This window comes from Bombus pyrosoma, linkage group LG5, assembly GCF_014825855.1.
Source record: "Bombus pyrosoma isolate SC7728 linkage group LG5, ASM1482585v1, whole genome shotgun sequence".
Classification (NCBI taxonomy): domain Eukaryota; kingdom Metazoa; phylum Arthropoda; class Insecta; order Hymenoptera; family Apidae; genus Bombus; species Bombus pyrosoma.
The window spans coordinates 1,980,665-1,999,325 of NC_057774.1; the positions used below are offsets into that span (position 1 = coordinate 1,980,665).

Here is an 18,661-nt window from a genome sequence, read left to right on the forward strand (position 1 = left end):
CCTTGTATACGAGCATCGTGTGTCCCCCACGACTTTCACCCTCGTGGCCATTCGAATTTATTCGACGGAAACTCAGTCGGATGGGCAACCAACGTTCGATCCGGCTGCAAATATTCGACGTAGCAGCTTTAAGATCAGCGGCCGACTGGTCGCCTCGAAATGGCTGGATTTCATTGGTCCCTGCTTGCCACAAGCGAGTATCCCGAATGAACTCAAAAAAGTGGGGAAGATTCGTGTAGAAACTCGAAACTGCAATAACAGAACTTGAAACGTTCTTTCTACGATCGTCTCGATGCCAATAGAAACAGCCACGGCGATGGCAATTAAATCAGACCGAGGCGTAAACTTGCAGTTCCCTTGAATTACAATGGACAGAAATCGCCTCTGGAGGGGAATGAAATTTTCGAATGGGATAGAGATAAGAATGAACGAAAGCATGAATTGCTTTCCGGACAGAAGTGGCAGTTTCGGTGTTCTACGGCGCTTCTTGCCGCGAGTATCCTTCTAGACTTTGGAAATATTTTTATTCTTGGGTCACTATTATTTAAGTAAAAAGGAACTGAATATAGGGTGTTATTATCTGAATTTATACGATTCACGAAAAGTTTTAGTGTGTAATAGATGCTTGTTAACCCGCAAAAATTTTCGTACACTGCGTACAAAGGTTGCTTTTGTTAACATAAAATGCTACGAAATTTAATTAGGAAGTTAATGCATTCTATTATATATGAAGACGATTGAACGCTGTCTCACTGTTTCATTATTCCACTACGATATAGTAACTATGAAATGCAATAATTGAGAAAGTTATTATGCAATAATGATTGTTAAAGTTATTATACGATGTAATAATTGTAAGAATAATTATACAGTATTGGATATTAACAGTAATTGTAATCAACTGAAGAATAACGTGGCGAGTGGAAAATACGTACTCGTTAACCTGCCTAAACTAAATTCGATGGTGGTAAGGGTGAATGTTACATCGTGAGATACGAGATTGCATTGGCGGTTAGGTAGCTTTGGGAAAACGAACCCCATCCGGAACCTCATGGGCATTTGTACCGCATGTAGCCAGTAGACACATCCGCGGTACAAGATGGGGTTTTACCACAGGGTTCCGATAAATATTATTCGTAATAAAACAATTATAGAGCACGACGTATTCACTGAAACAGAGATCCATATCGTTCCTATGCGTGTATGTTTACTACTTTTGATTATTTGTTATTCTTTATCCGAACAATATCGAGCGAGCGAAAATTAAATTCTCGTCAATGAATCAAGAGGATGTATGCCTGTTTTTGTTTACACAGCTGCAAGAACGTGATTGAACTACTTAGAACTGCAATCCATTGATTTTTTACTTGTATAAATAACTTGTATTTCATGTTACTGATTACCTTTTGAGTACTATTGACGTAGTTTTATTTGATGAACATAGAAGTATATGTGATGTGACACTTGTTCAACACGTCAATGGTTGATTGAGTAATGTGAAGTTTATTAGCGTTCAAGCGCAGAACCAGAGCTAAAAAACACTTGACATCCATTCAATTTTATTAGCACATTCTATTTTTACAAAACTGTTTTCGACAGCTTGTCACCGATCAATCATATATCTGTAACTTCACATCATCCTTCTCATATCCAATCAATCAATAATCGAGTATCTATAAAAAGTTTCTAATAAAACTAAAATAGAATGCATGCTAATAGTTTCATAACATAGTAATATCTCTTATACATTGCTGGCCTTAAGTATTTAGTATTCCTTACATTTACTCTGTAAAGCCAAAGGATATTTTATTTCCTGTTCGCATAAATAAATGAGTAAAAAAAAGTTTATCACGAAAAACAAATATTTTATTTTATTTACGATTAGTATTTTTCATTGTACTGTATGAAATAATTTATTAACCACTTTATGAAAAAGAAATATATACAATTTTTTAATTCTATGTATCTTAATAATAAAACGACTGCATAATCAAGAATGATTTCAAAATTACTTCGTTAAAACAGCAAAAAGGTATTACTACTTCTGATTTCCATATTTAATGGATTTCTACCTCTGCAAATTACATTAAACAACAAAAATTTTTACCTTCGTCCCATTTTCTTTATCTTATTACCATTCTATTGGTCTCTGCTGTACGGTAGCTGGCTTGAAAAGAAAAACTCATCGGAGGGTTTCTAAATTATTGACAGTACACTTTACCGCGGAGCTCTTAATGCAACCTCGAAGTCGGTTTCCACGGCGCGGCGTCAAGCTGAGTTGCAGCCACTTGTTTTACAAAAATTCCCTGGTTTTTACAGTCTGCCGCTCTTCTTCATCGTTTATTTTCAACGTCAGGGAAGCGTAATAAGTTTAGGAAGTCTCAGGATTCAGGCTGCTTTCGTTGAATCCAGTCGATCCAGACGTTGCGTCGCCTTCGTTATAGAATCATACGTAATTATCATAAGATTGTCTGTTTTCGCTGTGAAAAAAACCTGTGTTAATTACAGACTAGACGTAAAAGTCGGTCAATACAACTTTGTGTTTTACATCAACTATTACTTTTTAATTGTGAAATTATCTATTCGTTTGTATAAAATTGCGATCTGAAATAATGCATCTACTTATGGATCGATTTTGTAAGAAATTTTTCATGTGAATGTATGTACGTACGTATTGAAGTATATTGGAATGCTCATTAAATATCAATCCTTTTATTGTCCACAAACATTAAATTTCATTGTTAATAAAATTTAATTTTTAACTACAAAACTTAATAAATAATTTCACAGATTTCAATTAAATTTCTACGTATTCTATCATCATTGTTTAATTGACCAATTTCTATCTTGTACATGTTAAATAATACGTATCTCGAAATTCGACGATATATCCATCTTGGACGATGGGAATCTCGCGAAGATTGTGAGGTAAGTGCTGAGGTTTTTCACTCACTGTCAGTTCTGTTGCCAAAGGATTTATCAGCCCGCCAGCGGTCCATGATCAGATCCTTCTAGAAAACTCTTATCGCTCTCCACCGTGAACCCGAGTATCCCCAAGTCATAGGCGGCGCGGCGCGTGGAACAACAGAGAGCGTTGATCCTCTTGATCTTCTTGTTGACAGTCGGCATCCCGAAACTATAGTTGTAACATCCACGAATTAGAACCGCAACGGTCCTTCAGAGTATCGCCATTCAAAGCCGCTATCGAGATCGATCCTAAACCACGATGACACATTTATGGTTCCGGCTTGGAGATGGATTCGACATCGCGCGATGCGTCGACCTTGACATCATCTCTATAGAAGAGTCGACGCTAACATATTGTTATTTCCATTCCCTTTTATTTCTGTTCCTATTATTCATTACTCTCAGGTTTCCTCAAATATACTAATAATTTTATAAACGCAAATACCGTTCTAAAAACTATAATATGTCATCAGCACAGGTATTAAAGATGGCAATATGCTGAAACGCATAACATATTATGGAGCTATATAAAAAATTAATTTTATTGCTTTTATATCGCCCACTAGACATTTTTTATTTCTCCTCAAAATCCTATAGTGGCGGAGGAGTAAAGTTATTCTTGCCCTTCCCTTTATATATCGAACATAAAGAGATTTTTCTACTCCAGTTGCTCCATGGAAACTATAAATTCGTTGGATTCAGACACAATGAAATTAAAATTTGCGAAGCTTTAAATGATCTCGGGAGTAGAGAATATGTGATATGATATAATTTTCCGAATTTAAATAAAAATTTAATTAAAAAATAGAAGTATAATCCGGTCCATTACAACTACTACTTTGAATAAAAACAGCACAAAATATGAACATCCTGAACAAAGCAATGGTAATAAAGCCAAACACAAAGACTAGAATAAGAAGAAAATAAAACCCTTTTAAACGCTTCCAAAGAACAATGTCTTTTCATCCTGAATTCCATGAAAATTCTTAAGCCAAGAAAAAAGGCTTGGGATAGATCTACGTACCTTTTAAAAGGAACTCGTCGCAAATGCGTGGCAGTGAAAACTGCCGTTCCATTCGAGTCGTTGACGATCACAAAATTGCCAAGCATTCGAGTGTGAAGCCGAAAATCGCGATGGACATTGGCAAAGATGAACTAAAGATGTTTAAGCCGCGCCATTAAGCTCGGTAATAATCGAATTTTATCGCTTTCTCACCGGCTGATTCCACGAAAGAAGAGAGCAGCGGGGCGCCAATTTAATTGCTTTCTCGCTGTAAGGATTTCAAATGCCTCTCTCATTTGTTTGAACGCGTCTTGATCCTAACTACTAAAACGTTCGTACGCATATGGTGTTCAAGTAATCTTGGTACATGAAAAAATAAATAAAAGATAATACAATATTGTACATATCGAATAGAGAACGTAAGAAATAAAAGAATACAATTTCATAAAAGTGTAAATATCTTCGTTATACTTACATGAAGTCACGAAACAAGTAGATTTAATATTAACACGTTGAAAGTCCTAATAAGACTCAATAACAGCCTACGGCTCGCAATATTCTTGACATCGATAAAATCGAAGGTTTTGTTCTTTCCGAAGCACTTTCCGAGCATGATTTTTGTTCATAAATGCTTTATATTTTTAATTCTTTTTACAAATACCGTAATATATCGAGAAAAGATAGATCATTTTGCATACAAATCTAAATAATTTTATACAAAGTACATTTTTAATTTCTTCTGATAAGTCGGATACATAAAATTCGTCGAGAGTGTGTGTAAATTTTTGTGACCGACGGTACATTTTGCAATGTTTTTAATTATTTCCATATTTAGTTTAGTTTCATTCTCTAAGTTTTTTTTATTTAATTCTTTATATTCTCAATTTTTCCAATTTGGACATTTGGTAGAATATTCTCGTAAGGAGCTGGATAATTTTAATGGATGGTGACCACTTCTTACCTAGCAATCCCGCCATTTACCGTTCCTATTCGCAGTTCGTAGCTTTATTAGTCTTCACGAGGGTGGCGAACAAGTCCTCGAGGCTGTTTGCAAGATTCAAAGTTTCCAACTCCCTCCTCATCTCCCTGCCTCCACTCGGCATGTCTTAGAACACGCTTAAGTCACGTGGTAACAAGCATGCCGAAAGTCCTGTTTCGATTGACAATCTCGAGTCCGGGAATCCGTTACACAGAGAACAGACTACGATGTCATTCGGAAGTACGGCAGTGCCCTTGTTTGGCGAGCAGATTTCGTAACAGTATTCCGTTTAACAGATACGTTTTGTTTAACTCCAGGAACCAGCTTTATTGTCCAATTTCGTTGTCCCCGAATACCTGTTTGAGAAATCAAGTCTTTCCTTATTTTTGATCGAACTAATTTCTCTTCGATAAAGATTTGATATCTAAAATTATATTTAACCCTTAACTGACATGATCCGTTAATGTTACCCTAATTGTATTATATAGTAACTTATGAGAGTACTTGAACATTCATCATACAAAACTTTTATGAATATATTATGTGTATTATACGAAACTTTTTGAAATATTGTTAATATTGCTATAAAGCACAATTATCATGGTGATATCGTTAAAGTTTGGAACTGATTTGGAAATGTCTAAAGAAGTTACAAATTACCCAACAGTTAATAATTAGTCTATTTATCACTCGAATATGAATATATACTACAAGAACTAAAGAATGTAAAATGTAAAACTGTGCTGACAGAATTCCTCCCGGAGAAAGATTTTCTTTTCGAATTTACACTCGAAGGATATCTTGCAATTTATAAGAACTAATTTCGAAAGTAATTTTTCGTAAATCCATAGAACTAAATGCAGCGTAACGCAGTGCAAGTAAGCAAGGGAGCGAGTTTCTTATTGCGAACTCCGTGTAACTTCTCGGTTACTTGCGAGTTTACATTTATATGCTGCCACCTTTACCTCGATATCGTGGAAAAGAATCTTGAACTTCTGCATCGAACCGCTGTCGAATAACCTGAAACAAAATTGTGAGGTGAATAACGTTATGTGCAAGGCGTTGAGCGTAGAAGGAGAAAATTTCCCTCTTCTTCCAATATGAGCCGCAAACGCGAAACGACCTGCGTAATTTAATTTTACAAGCTGAGAGGTGTACACGTATAATATTCCTCTCAATATGTTCGCCCGAAGCAGATCTGATAAAAAGATCCTTTCAGATCTATTATTGTATTCGATAGAGAAAATTGGTTCCGATATCAAGCTGCTTTCACGAATGGATATTGCTACATTGCAAGGGTAATCAGGCGTGACAAATCTCAATCGCTGGATTATCATAAACGTTAAACGTAAACGTAATATTGATTGTGAATCTTCGATTAAGAAAGAAACGATGTAAAATCTTCAGATTATTGAAATTACCTTAACTGATATTGTTTTTACCATATAATCGTACTATATGTTTATTTGACTTGAAGACCACACGTGAAGAATATGATAAGTTCGTATCTGTTGATTTTCTCACTTTTCCCTTAGTTACTAAAGCAAGATTCATTTTGTTTTATTGCTTTCCTTTAATAAATTTTGAATCACAAAGTCTTTCGAGAAAACAGAATCCTAAATTAACCTTTTTAAAAAATCTTTAGGTTCTATATGAAACCTGTAATGATGTAGTCGCTGGTGTATCGACTTCAATCTCTATGCTCGTTCTTATTAATTTTTAACGTCTATACATCCAAGGATGTTAATAATCATGCGAGTCGAATTATGCAAGAAAATAATATATGATGATTATAATTGTAATTTTTTTGATGGTATATAACGTATAATAAACATACTGTAAAATAATTTTATATCGAGATTGTAAAAAAGATATTCTAACATTTTCTTTATTGTACGAAGAAATAGGTAGTAAATTTTCAAGCGATGCCATCGTAGAAACTAGGACTGCCTGCATCGTAATAGCCCGCCGGAATTATAATTTAGTCGTACACGCGCGCCGAAATAAAGCTTAGAACCGATCGATAGCAAAATAACGAGTGGTTAGTAGCAATAGCGCTCGTAATACTATTCGGCTGATGGAGTGTGCGGCGTACTTTACTATCGAAACTGCTCGAAATAAACCCATGCAGACACTTAACCTCATTGATCGGTATGGATAGTTCGCCGCTTATAAGTAGAAAACATGGCTCTGTCCACTTATTGCTAAAATTCAATCAAATAGAAGTCTTCTCTCAAATGCTTTCATAATCAAGCTGGTCGCGTTTATTGGCCGTTTCTGCCTTTTAATATATCGAGCGATTGGTTATTATCACAAAGGTTTCATGCATTAATTATTCTGTTGCCTCCGTCAGTAATAAATCGATAACTTCAATTAACATTTGAAACTAATAACGTCGTTATAGTCTATATTCCTTTCTTTCAACTTCTTGTGAGCCCACTTATTGTGAATCTTATTGAGCCTTCTTCTCGACTTTCCGGGTACATATTCTTTTTGTAAATATGTAAAATTCGCTCAATATTCTTTGTGTTATTGATAGATCGTATAATTGTCTCTGAAGTATGTTTTTCTATTCCACTTAAATCGACAGCTTTTATTTCATAAATATCAAGCAATAATTCAAAATCAACCTTTAAAAATATTTCCATTACTTGATAGAAATCGGTGAGAAAGGTACATATGGTAACGAAAATTTCTCTCAAACATATAGACAATTAAACTAATCGGAATTCGATTATAAATAAGAACGTTCGTACAATATTTTGAAGCTGAACTATGTATAATAAACTATTTATATAAAGTTATATTTTTATGAACTTATCTAAAGAAATTGAAACTGAGTCCGCTAAATATTGAGTACTACTTATCTATTAATAAATGTGCAATCAACATTTTTACCATGTTATGTCTCACTTTCATCGTCTAAACATCCCACTAGTTTATCTCGACGCCTGAATACCAAAATCGCATTAGATAAACACACACACGCACAATAATATCGTTTAACTGACATTTAAGTAATACAATAAACACAATGTCCATGATTCTCGCTTTTGCACCTTATCTTCGCACAATAAATATATAATTCGTTGACCGAACCTCGTTTCAGCGCAGTGTCTGGTTCGCTTATTACACGCTATTGATATGATACCGGGGGCAGAAAAAATTCATGACTAGCTGCGTGCTTGGTGAATAAATCGGGAGATTAATCTTTGGAAATGCAACCGGCGGCGAAAGAGAATCGAGAAGAGAAGAGAAGCGAAGAGAGAGTGGGTGGATGGGTGGCACCCACGAGAGAGGGTGACGATTGTCAGAGAGACCGATGGGGACGAAAGGGCCGCGAGGCAATATTTTCACTTCGCCCTTGTTCTTTCCTTCTCTTTTTCGTCTCTACGGCGTCGTTGCAGCCTTCTCTCTTCTCTTCCCACGTTTTGTCCTGCTCGCTCCAATCGAAAACGCTCCACGCCAAATGAAAATCTATCGATCGCGTTGCCCTGTAGGCGGATTTAATTTAATTTGCCACGCTGTTGTCGCCCGGGACTGTCAAGGAACCATGCAGAGGAACGAAGAGAGAAGAAAAGACGGAGAAGGGGTTTGAACGATCGGGATTGTGGAGAGAACTGTTGCTTGTTCGGCCAGTTTGAATACTTTTGAAAGCTGATGCGTAGAGTAGGTCAGTGAACGAACGTGGTTACTATGAAATATTGCCTCAGCTGTGCTCTCTTGCCTTTTCCTACACATATACGTGTATTAAAGCTGTATTATTCTTACGTGTATTATTCTTGGGTTATAAAGAAAATTAATTTATTCTCCAATATAATTTGCAACATAATTTTTGCCTCTGAAATTTCCTTGAACAGACTGTTACCTCTTTCTTCTTTTGAAATGAAAGAAAAGAAGTAACAGAAATAGTAACATGTAACAAAACTATGCACAAATATTAATAATATTTCTAAAAATGGTGTTTCTGTTAAACACGGTCATTCCTCGGAAAAGTACACATACTTATACAATATTTATATTTTTTTTTTTAAGTATGAATTACTGGTTATCTTATTCTATTGTTTTTACTGTATGACTCGTTTGTAAAATCGATTATCAGTGAAAATAAATAAATAAATAATAAAAGAACTGATTTTATCAGAATTCGGAAAATATATTGAAAAAAGAAATAAAATACGCAAGTATGAGAAACTTTTAAGACTATTCGAGATCGTATCTAGAAGTATCAATTTCATAAGGAAACGGATGACGATAAAAATTACGTGTATGAACGAATCTTTGACAGACAATGCATAGTTGTATGGGCTAGCGGTCTGGCACAGGGAAAAGAAAGACTTCATGGCAAGATATATTGTCCCCGTATTCATTTTTATTACTCCAGTGATTTAAACTTTATCTCAGCGTGCCACTTGCTTACGTGTAGTGGACCTTCCAAATAAACGATACGATGCGCGGTAAGGTTTTCAATCCCGCGGTTTCCCTTTTTCTCCACGTAAGCTGCTTTTCGGGACAGGGATAGCATTTTTATCGATGGATAAAAAAGGGGTCGAGAATAGCCATCGACAATGGAGTATCGAACGGCCACAGGAAGGTATTAATGCCTTATAAATGTCAAAAATATATAATACTTATTTGTATTTCCTTTCTATCGCATTATCAAATTTTTATATATGTAAGGAGAATTAATAGACTTCCTTCTACTGAAAGTTGTTGGTAAAATTTATATTAAGTAATTGTAGAAGACACATTTGTAAAGTATTTCCATGATGTAAGAGATTCCTTTATTCTAAAAATATGTGAAACAGGAAAGGCTGTTTATCTTCTACTTAACACGAATCTGCAAATTTGCAAATATAAATCATTAATGCATTGGTATTAGTATTAAGCAAATTCAATATCCAATTCTTCGTTGATATTTCATGAGATGCAGACTTAAGTATCGAACTTGTAAGCAAGATACGCGCGATCTTAGCGAAAAATCGTGATGCGTGGAATTGATATCAACGATCGTGGTGATCGTCGATAAAACGACAGCATAAACTTTCCTATCTCGACGACGACGCCAAGGCAATAAATATCGTTGAATGATTGTGCCAGCGAATACACCACGATGAGTCTTGATAATCCAACGGAGCTGCACGAAAAGAATAATACGAAGAGTAGCGACGGGAGTCGGAGGAGCTCATTTACATATCAATTCGTTCATTGACATCTGAGTAAAACTCAAACAATAGCGGCGACCAATTCAATCGTATCGTTCCATTAACTGAGCATTCAATTCAGAGCACCGATTGAAATCCGTATTTCACCTCTGATACCATAAACACGACACGCGCAATACCATTTACTTATCATATTATGTTGTATATATAGATACTTTTGGATGTACGTTAAAAAAATAAATGTAAATTTTTTTATTAAAGTGGAATAAAAAGCACGTCGCATAAAACATGAATTTTCTTATTTTAATAAAATGCCACGAAAGTTGTTGGAAATATAAATTTAGTATTTGGGTGAGGTAGTCTAGTATAAACGTTTTTAACAAAATTAACATCAACTTTTGTTCAGATCAAAGTATGTACAATTATAGATTTTTTATTAGTAATTGTTTGTTTTGCTACATACTAGAAGCTAGTTGCGTCAGTGCGAAAGTAATTGGTGTAAACTGATCATTTGGTTATCTCAACAGTAGTTCTCGTACTATTATTTTGTACACCGTTATTATAATTATAATTATTCATAAATTGACACGGCTGACCGCAATTACGGATTTCAATTTCTTCAGGCGGATTCTTTCCGTGGATTCGGGATTCTACTCGAATGAATCGCACTGCGTGTACGCGTTTGAATGCAGCTGAGTGAGCGTGAGTACACTTGAGAGAGATAATTCACGAGATAAATTCACGCGGGGGAGAAACGGTGCCCATAGCGATATTCAAATTCAAGAAACACCCGAGTGCAAATGTACACCGTAGTAGAAACTTTTCGCGGCTGCGCCTGCCGTGCGGAAACTTTACGGCGAAGAGTTCTCCGCAAGCCCCGAAAGAAGCTTACATTAGTTACGGTTATGGTTGCACGCCTGGTTTTTTTTCTTTTCCACGTTGGAGAAATACTTTAAGATCAATAAAACCGGTCGAACCGACACAAAGTCGATGTAACTCGACGGGTCATGTTCAACATTCTCGTCACGTCATCTCCGGCGCGCCCTCGTGGAAGATAAAACGCGCGGAAGTAAAAGGAGATCCGCTCAAATGTCTGGAAATACTGATTGCGATAAGAGTAAACTTGTTACGCGATAAGGTGTGTTGAGGTCGCGAATAAGAAACGTGGTTGAGAACTGCGATATGTTTTGTTTAGCTTCTACTCTGTGGTGTCTTTTAGCGTTTAAGAATTCCAGCTATTAATAATTTAATTAATTGTATAAATAAAGTTTGGATAATTCTTGATTTACTTGTGTATGTCAAGACCAGAATGTAAGAAATAAATTTGATGGTTTCTGAAATATCCGATCGTTTATAATATTTTTGCATGGAGATTTCCATAATCTGAGCTCTTTATGCAATAATTGATCAGTTAATAATATTACTAACTTTACTAAAATGTTATCATTGTAGTACTGTAAGAAGTAAATATTAAGTAGATCGGGAAGTTTTGTTATCAGATTTTCTTTGCATATTTGTAACTTTATTTGAGTGAGCGAATAATTAAAATATATCTGTATTTTAATAGTCAAAACATATACTGTACAAAATGATGTAACATTGCTGAAAAAATTATCTTTCGCACAATTGAACTAATAATTTAATAATATTAGTAATAAAATCTAATGAAATCAATAGTAACAAATTACTATCAGTACCAATAAATATTCCTGCACAATCGTAACAAGTTTAGTAATAAATCAACTATTCACATTTAACTATTCACTATTTAATACTATTTAACTATTTCACATTTAATATAATAAAGAAACATACGAAAATCTTTAAAAAGCTAAGTATTTCAAGTATGCAAATTCAAGTATGCAATACGTTTAATCCTCCTTTTATTAAAGCAAATCGCGATTTCCAATTCCAACAAGAACAAAAACGTATTTATTAAAAACGCTTAAATCCAAATATTAAAAGAAGTCATATCGAACTATTTTGTTTCCGCCATATACAATTTTCACAACAATAACAAGGACTGTACTTACGAAGTGACACAAAAACTAAAGAAATTCTCATTGGATTTATCCATACTAATCCTGTGCACGATTTCCAACGCAACCTGTTTCGCACAATGTTCGTTCGCAATATTCCGTCCCAATGGAAACTGTTATGAAATTTTACCTGATACGCCATCTTAAAGTTTCCCTTCCAACAAAATTGCTCAACTGCTAGGAGCCTCGAAAATTCCTGGATATCGTTGAGCATTCCTACAAAAACACTCTATTAGAAATTACAATGAGACTATTAACGCAACCTGCGTAAGTTGCGTTGCATTCTCATAATTTGATCTCAGTAGTTATAATGAAAAGCTGAATGTAATCATTAATATAAATGAAGTTTTTAAAAGAAAAATAGTACATGTGATAAAACTTTTAATTTGAGAAAATTAAGTTTAACAGAAGCAATGCAAACATCAATAGGATTTCAAACATTAAAATATATTGTTATACATACTATGAAACGTAATTAAAAATTCATTGTATAAATATATATAATAAAAATGTGGTAGATGCATATATATATATATATATATTATAATATAATATTACATATTATAATATTATATTATAATATATATATTAATATGTAATATTATAATATTATATTATAATATATATATATTAATATGTAATATTATAATATAATATATTAATATGTAATATTATATACAAGTATATAATTACGTATATTACTATATTATATATGTAGAATATGTAGAATACATATATAACCCATGTAAAATGTGACGTATTAAATTTAGAAGAATTGCATAAAACAATTCAATTTAAAGGCAGCTGGATGGTGGAACCGTTATGATATCAAATCCAAAGGAACAATTACGGCAAATGCTAGGAAGTCACGATGGTGTAGTTTAAAAGCAGCCATTATGAAAAAGGCTCATCTGCAAAGTGTTGCGTGTGCCAGTGTAATGTAAAACCGATGAGCACACTATAGGAATATAATTGGGTAATTGTACTTTGAGAAGAAGAGATTTTTTAATAAATACTTGACTATGATTTAGATAAGTAATCATATAGGGTTCCTATTATACAGGTATCAGGAAACTTAAGGGAATATTCTTAAAGCCGAAATAAGATGGAAATCAAGCATAAAAATATTGCGTTTTCGTCTTTCCTTTTTAGTTATATAGACAATTAAAAATCGGTCAAAATACTCCTGCAGGAGAGAAAATCTTACGCAAACGAAAGGAGGTTAGTTTAAGCAACGAGACGCACAGTGATGGTCAATCCTAACGATACATGGACAGTAGCTTACCTCGTACAAGTCGTAGAGAAGACCATGGTATTCAGAAACGTATACTGCGAGTGTCCCGTCCGCGAGTTTACTAGAAGAGTTTCTTTCTCTCATTCCAAGTTAGACAAACGTGTCTGTGATACTGAATGCCGCCAGTAGGGCTACGAATTATTGTACGATGTTTGTAAATATCGATCTAGAGAAAGATTCGAGTAAGCGCTGCGTAGAAGATGAATGTTTTTGTTGATGCATACATTTTTTTGTCTAGATCGTTCATCTGTAACTGCGTGTAATCGTTAACTGTGTACCTGCTTGTGCCACCGGCTCGTGTGTCCCTCCTTCGCCCCACTACTTTGGAAGTTTCTCGGCGAAACTAAGGTACAAGGAGTCATTCAGTCGTCTCATGTCGTACCGATAACATGGATCGCGTTGCGTCAGGTTTGTAACGTATTATAACCTATTGGTGGCGTCGATCCTTTATTACTGTCATTAGTACATTTTTTCGCATTATTCATTACTATCTTTTTTACTATCGTTTATATCTCGTTATTAATATCGTTTAATTAATACACATTTATTGAACAATTCATTGAAGACTAAACTAATGAAATTAAGCAGTTTTTTTAAATTTTTGTTTTACTTTTTCTTCGATTGTCTATTTATTACATAATACTGTTACCGATAGCTTCTATCGTAAGCTTTCGTAACAAAATTTGAGTTTGATTGTGTTTTTATTTAATTATTTTATATATTTGTTTTGACTTATAGTTATTTTTTGCGCAGGTTATTGATCGATAGCAGGGATAATATAGAAGTAACAGAAATATCAATATATGGACGCAACGACGATTAATGATGGATCCGATGAATCTTCATGAAAGTTTGGTAATGTTTAATTTATTTTAACTAAGACAGCTGCGTATGAGCAATTCTGTTGTCTTTGTATTCGAGCATGTAAACATTTGATATACAATTTATATTTATTTTGAAATATATTTCGTACATATTTCATAATAGATAATTTCGTAATTATTTGGAATACTAAGATGAAAGCAAATACGATTAAATTAATCATTGTTCTATTTCGGATATATGAAATCATTCTCTTATTTCAAACACATTTGTAAGAAATTATTTTATTGTTTCAATGTAATTCGCGATATAAAGTTCTTGATAATTTAAAGATAGCTCCATGTAGACAGTTTGAAACATAGAAATTTTAATAACAATAGTTTTAACTTATTTCGATAGGGATCGTAACATTCACATATAGAATTCAAGTTATTTTACTATATTATGTGAATTCGCTTTAGTTAACGTCATATATTGCAACTTCGTAACTTATATCTTTTTCATAGAGGTGGCGCGCAAGTAGACTCAAGTACTTCAAAGCAAGATGTCGCATGCGTTTTTGTAGTATTATTTAAATATATTTAGTTGTAAACTTTTGAATTCTTGCAAATATTTTCAACTATTTACAACACGCGACTATAGTGTATTAGTGGAATGTATATTTTATATTCTAGTAACGAACATTCAGAGTATAATTCTTGTAAATGATCGCATTGTATTCAAGCTATTCGTAAACATCTGTTCGATATCGAGAAATATCTTATAATTTTAAACTAATATTTTTCATACGTATTTCGATTTCTTAATAATAATTTCTTAAGTGTGAAAAGAAAAGTAGCAGTGTTTTCTAAATAAAATAGAGAAAAGAAAGAAAACATCGAAACAATATTTCGCTTCTTTTCTACTCCCCACCCCATCCCATCCATAAACAACTTTATTTTTAAGGAATATTTGTGACCGCGTGCAACTTATTAGAGTTTAGTATTTATTATTGTTAAAGTTCCATGCTTGTTATTGTGTATTAACGACATTAATGATATTTTGTGTTTTGTTATAGACATATCACAGCTTGGACTTCTTTACCTTCTTTGGGAATGCTCCAACGATGGCTCAAAAGCCAAGAATGTAAGTAACTTTACATATCATACTTGAATTATATGTATTCTGTATATTTTGCATTGAATACTATTGATTAAAAAATACAATTTGATTGAAAATTTCATAGCTTAGGGTTTTCTAAGATTATTCTTCCATTAAAATAAAAAAAGTGTTAAACTCCTAATACCAAATTATAAAACAAATGACTAATATATTTAAAGAATCATTAGATTCTTGATTTCTAGATTTTAAACATTTATATTAAAGTTTCAGTTTTTACATTTATGGAAGTTTATTAGAATTTCAATCTTTATTATTACTAAAGTTACGAATGTAATAAGTTTCCATTTTTCATAATCTCCAACTTTCCAAATAATTAGCGATCACTTATCGTGTTTTATTTTATAACAGATTTTTCACAACCTCCATTTCCACCATTGGATTTTCAACGGTTCCTGCCTGATGTTAGTCTTTCTAATGATATTTGCTGAGATAGTGCAGTATCGACGGCAACGTTTTCCGTTTCTTTAATGGCGAGTCGCATGCATTTTTGTTCCTCCGGTCACTCAATCATGTCGTAGGATAAAAGGTCCGAATCGGCACGGGTGACTGGTTGTATTATGTAGAATTTTTTGCGAGCATAGTGACCGCGGGTATTTTTTATACCCGTGAGTATTTTTTCATATCTATTTATTAGTTCAGGATAGGATTATGATAATTAATTTTTTAATAATTAGTTTAAACGTATAAATTTGAGAATATATTCGTGGTACTTATAAATATGTATAATAGTATTCGGTATAAATATTTGCAAAAGGCAAATATCTAGACGAATATACCTGTATGACAAATATATTTAATCTTAAGCAATGAATTTTGGTATAAATAAGAAGTATCAAAGCCATTTCGTTTGAACATTTTATAGCGGAGAAATCGGATGCCCTCCGATTTTGTTGAAAGATGCAATTTTCACTCAAAGATAATGACGATACATACAATATACGGTACAATAAATAATCTTCAATTTAATTTTCTCTTTTGTGACAATATTAAGTCACATTCTTTTATATGACTTCAGATATTATAAACATCAGTAGAATTTAAAATATGAATTAAAATTTATTTTTTGTCCGTACAAGAATGTGCGAAATTTTATGTGCAAGAAGAAACTTCACTGCAGGTCGATTTTTGAATCGAAGCAATAATTTTGAACACTGCCTATGCATTTTCGGAAATATGCTTTGACAAAGAGATTGCCTGAGATTATTTCTATTTTGGTAATACATTTAAAGTCAATTATTCCATTTCATCAAGTCTTAGACTTTTTCCTATTAATGCTACTTTTTTGATAATATTCAAATTTCAGTAATTTATTAAATTAATAAAATAGAGTTATCATAATCCGAAACGAAGTAATAAAATATAAAATCAAAGAACGTTGGTCCGTTAAATACAAATTAGACGAACTAATCATGCTTTTACATCAGGATTTTCAGATTTAACCCTTTCCATGCCCATTGTCAGGATCTCATTCACGTGCCCAGGTGCTACTTTAATGGGAAAAAGACATTGGGCACAATGATCATATTTAATGTAATAATTTCTCAGTGACTGACGATGTGTTAGTGTATAGTGCACGACGTATTTTTCACATTGTGTGTGTGTGGTTAGGCTGTGGAATTGAGTCGTTTTTCTCATTCGCTACAACTTAAGATATTAAAAATCTTGAGACATATATTAATTCAACTTATGTATCAATACAATCGCAATTCGTGGTAATATAAGCTACACGATTAAGTGTAACCACGCTGTTAATATTGCTGTAAATTACAAATATAATTCCAAATTTACTTACATTTATTTTGACGATATAATTTCTTTAGACGTGTTTTATCACGTTTTGCGCAATGCTCACTAGCCTTCGTCAGTCGATTTCAGGAAAATGGTACACAAATTAGATTGTGCATGTTGTGTGTTAAGCTCAGGTGTCGGAGGCGTCCTGGGACGTTCTCTCTAGTGTAGACTCTTGCGCTCGGGTGTTATATGTGAGAACCGTGGAGCGAGTGTGTTGGTATGCTTGTTTTGCCATTTTTTAAATATAACGCTAGATAGGATAGGTAGTATACTTTCTGGTGTATCTGTTAATTATAAGTAGGTAGGACCGGGTAGGTTGGCACAGTCTTTGGTCGGGTAGGCGCGTTTTCGAGTGACCAACCTGTTTCAGGGAATTTCATTCGAATAATCGACGGTAAAGTTGGCACGAATGGAACATGTCATCGAAAGTCTCGAGCTTAGATGTGAGTTTCAGCGGGCATTGCGTTCGAAGAAAGAAGAGGCTACGAGCCGAAGAGGCCCGGCAAACTGCCATGGAAGTGGGCAACTACCCTCGATCCTTTGGATCATCCAGAAGCATGGGAAGTCATTCTTGTTACTACTTTGTCATTATGCTCTCTTTTAGTATTTGTAGTAGTAGTAGTTCTTTTTTTGGCCGATGTATATAATAAATAGTGAAAGTGGTGATAGAAGTAACAGATAGTAAATGTTAAAAGACGAAGCAAGTGATTTCATAATAATCGGCTTTTCTTTCATCTTAGTTTTCAAATAAAATTTTCAATTTTTAATTCAGTTCAAATTAAATAACTTAAAATTCTTCCTTTCAATTTTCTTAGTTTTGATTAAAAACATACAAATGATTCTCTATTTTTGCTAAAATGTATTCATGAGTAATTTAATCTAATTGATAATTAGTACTTTATTTTTCACGTATAAAATGTTTTCATTTTAAAGATGTCTATTTTTTAAGTACTAATCCAGCAAATGAGTTTGTTTCAGATTTATCAATTCGCAAAAAATACATTTCAATTATATTTTTTAATATTTCATTGCATCTTAAATACGTATGCTAAAGGCTCAAAAGACTGAGAGAAATATAGGAGGTGAACAAAAGAAAGGAGCTAAATATTAGGAAATAATATTTGGGCTTTACCAATCAAAAAGTAATTATACATATTTTGTAGAATTTTACTAACCTTTCGCAGATTGAATTTGTTTCAGAGTCTTTTGTAGCTCATACCCCATACAATATTCCTTCCCTTTCCCCTTATTATTGTACATTTAGATTATTGCGTAGATAGAATAAGCAAATATTTAGATTTTTACGTAGGTGTGATTTATAGTAAGGTAGGATACTTTGAGGTTGTAATCTAAGTAAGTAGGTAAGGTGTAGGTAGTAAATATTTGACATAGTAGTAAGAAGTATGGCATCGTAGTGAAAACGTGGCATTGTAGAATGTA

The 18,661-nt window shown here is 33.5% G+C and overlaps 2 long non-coding RNA genes across 2 annotated transcripts; one reads left to right on the forward strand and one right to left on the reverse strand.

The window, feature by feature from the left end:
- Positions 1–1,967: 1,967 nt before the first annotated feature.
- Positions 1,968–13,685, reverse strand: LOC122567965. The gene is made up of 7 exons (XR_006316935.1): positions 13,439–13,685; positions 12,284–12,369; positions 5,915–5,969; positions 4,446–5,305; positions 3,992–4,329; positions 2,954–3,216; positions 1,968–2,433 (listed from the first exon to the last, which is right to left on the reverse strand). It is a non-coding gene; the product is annotated as an uncharacterized LOC122567965 (long non-coding RNA).
- A 123-nt stretch (positions 13,686–13,808) lies between these two features.
- LOC122568025 lies at positions 13,809–17,878 on the forward strand. The gene is made up of 4 exons (XR_006316947.1): positions 13,809–13,855; positions 14,201–14,302; positions 15,327–15,394; positions 15,779–17,878. It is a non-coding gene; the product is annotated as an uncharacterized LOC122568025 (long non-coding RNA).
- Positions 17,879–18,661: the final 783 nt, after the last annotated feature.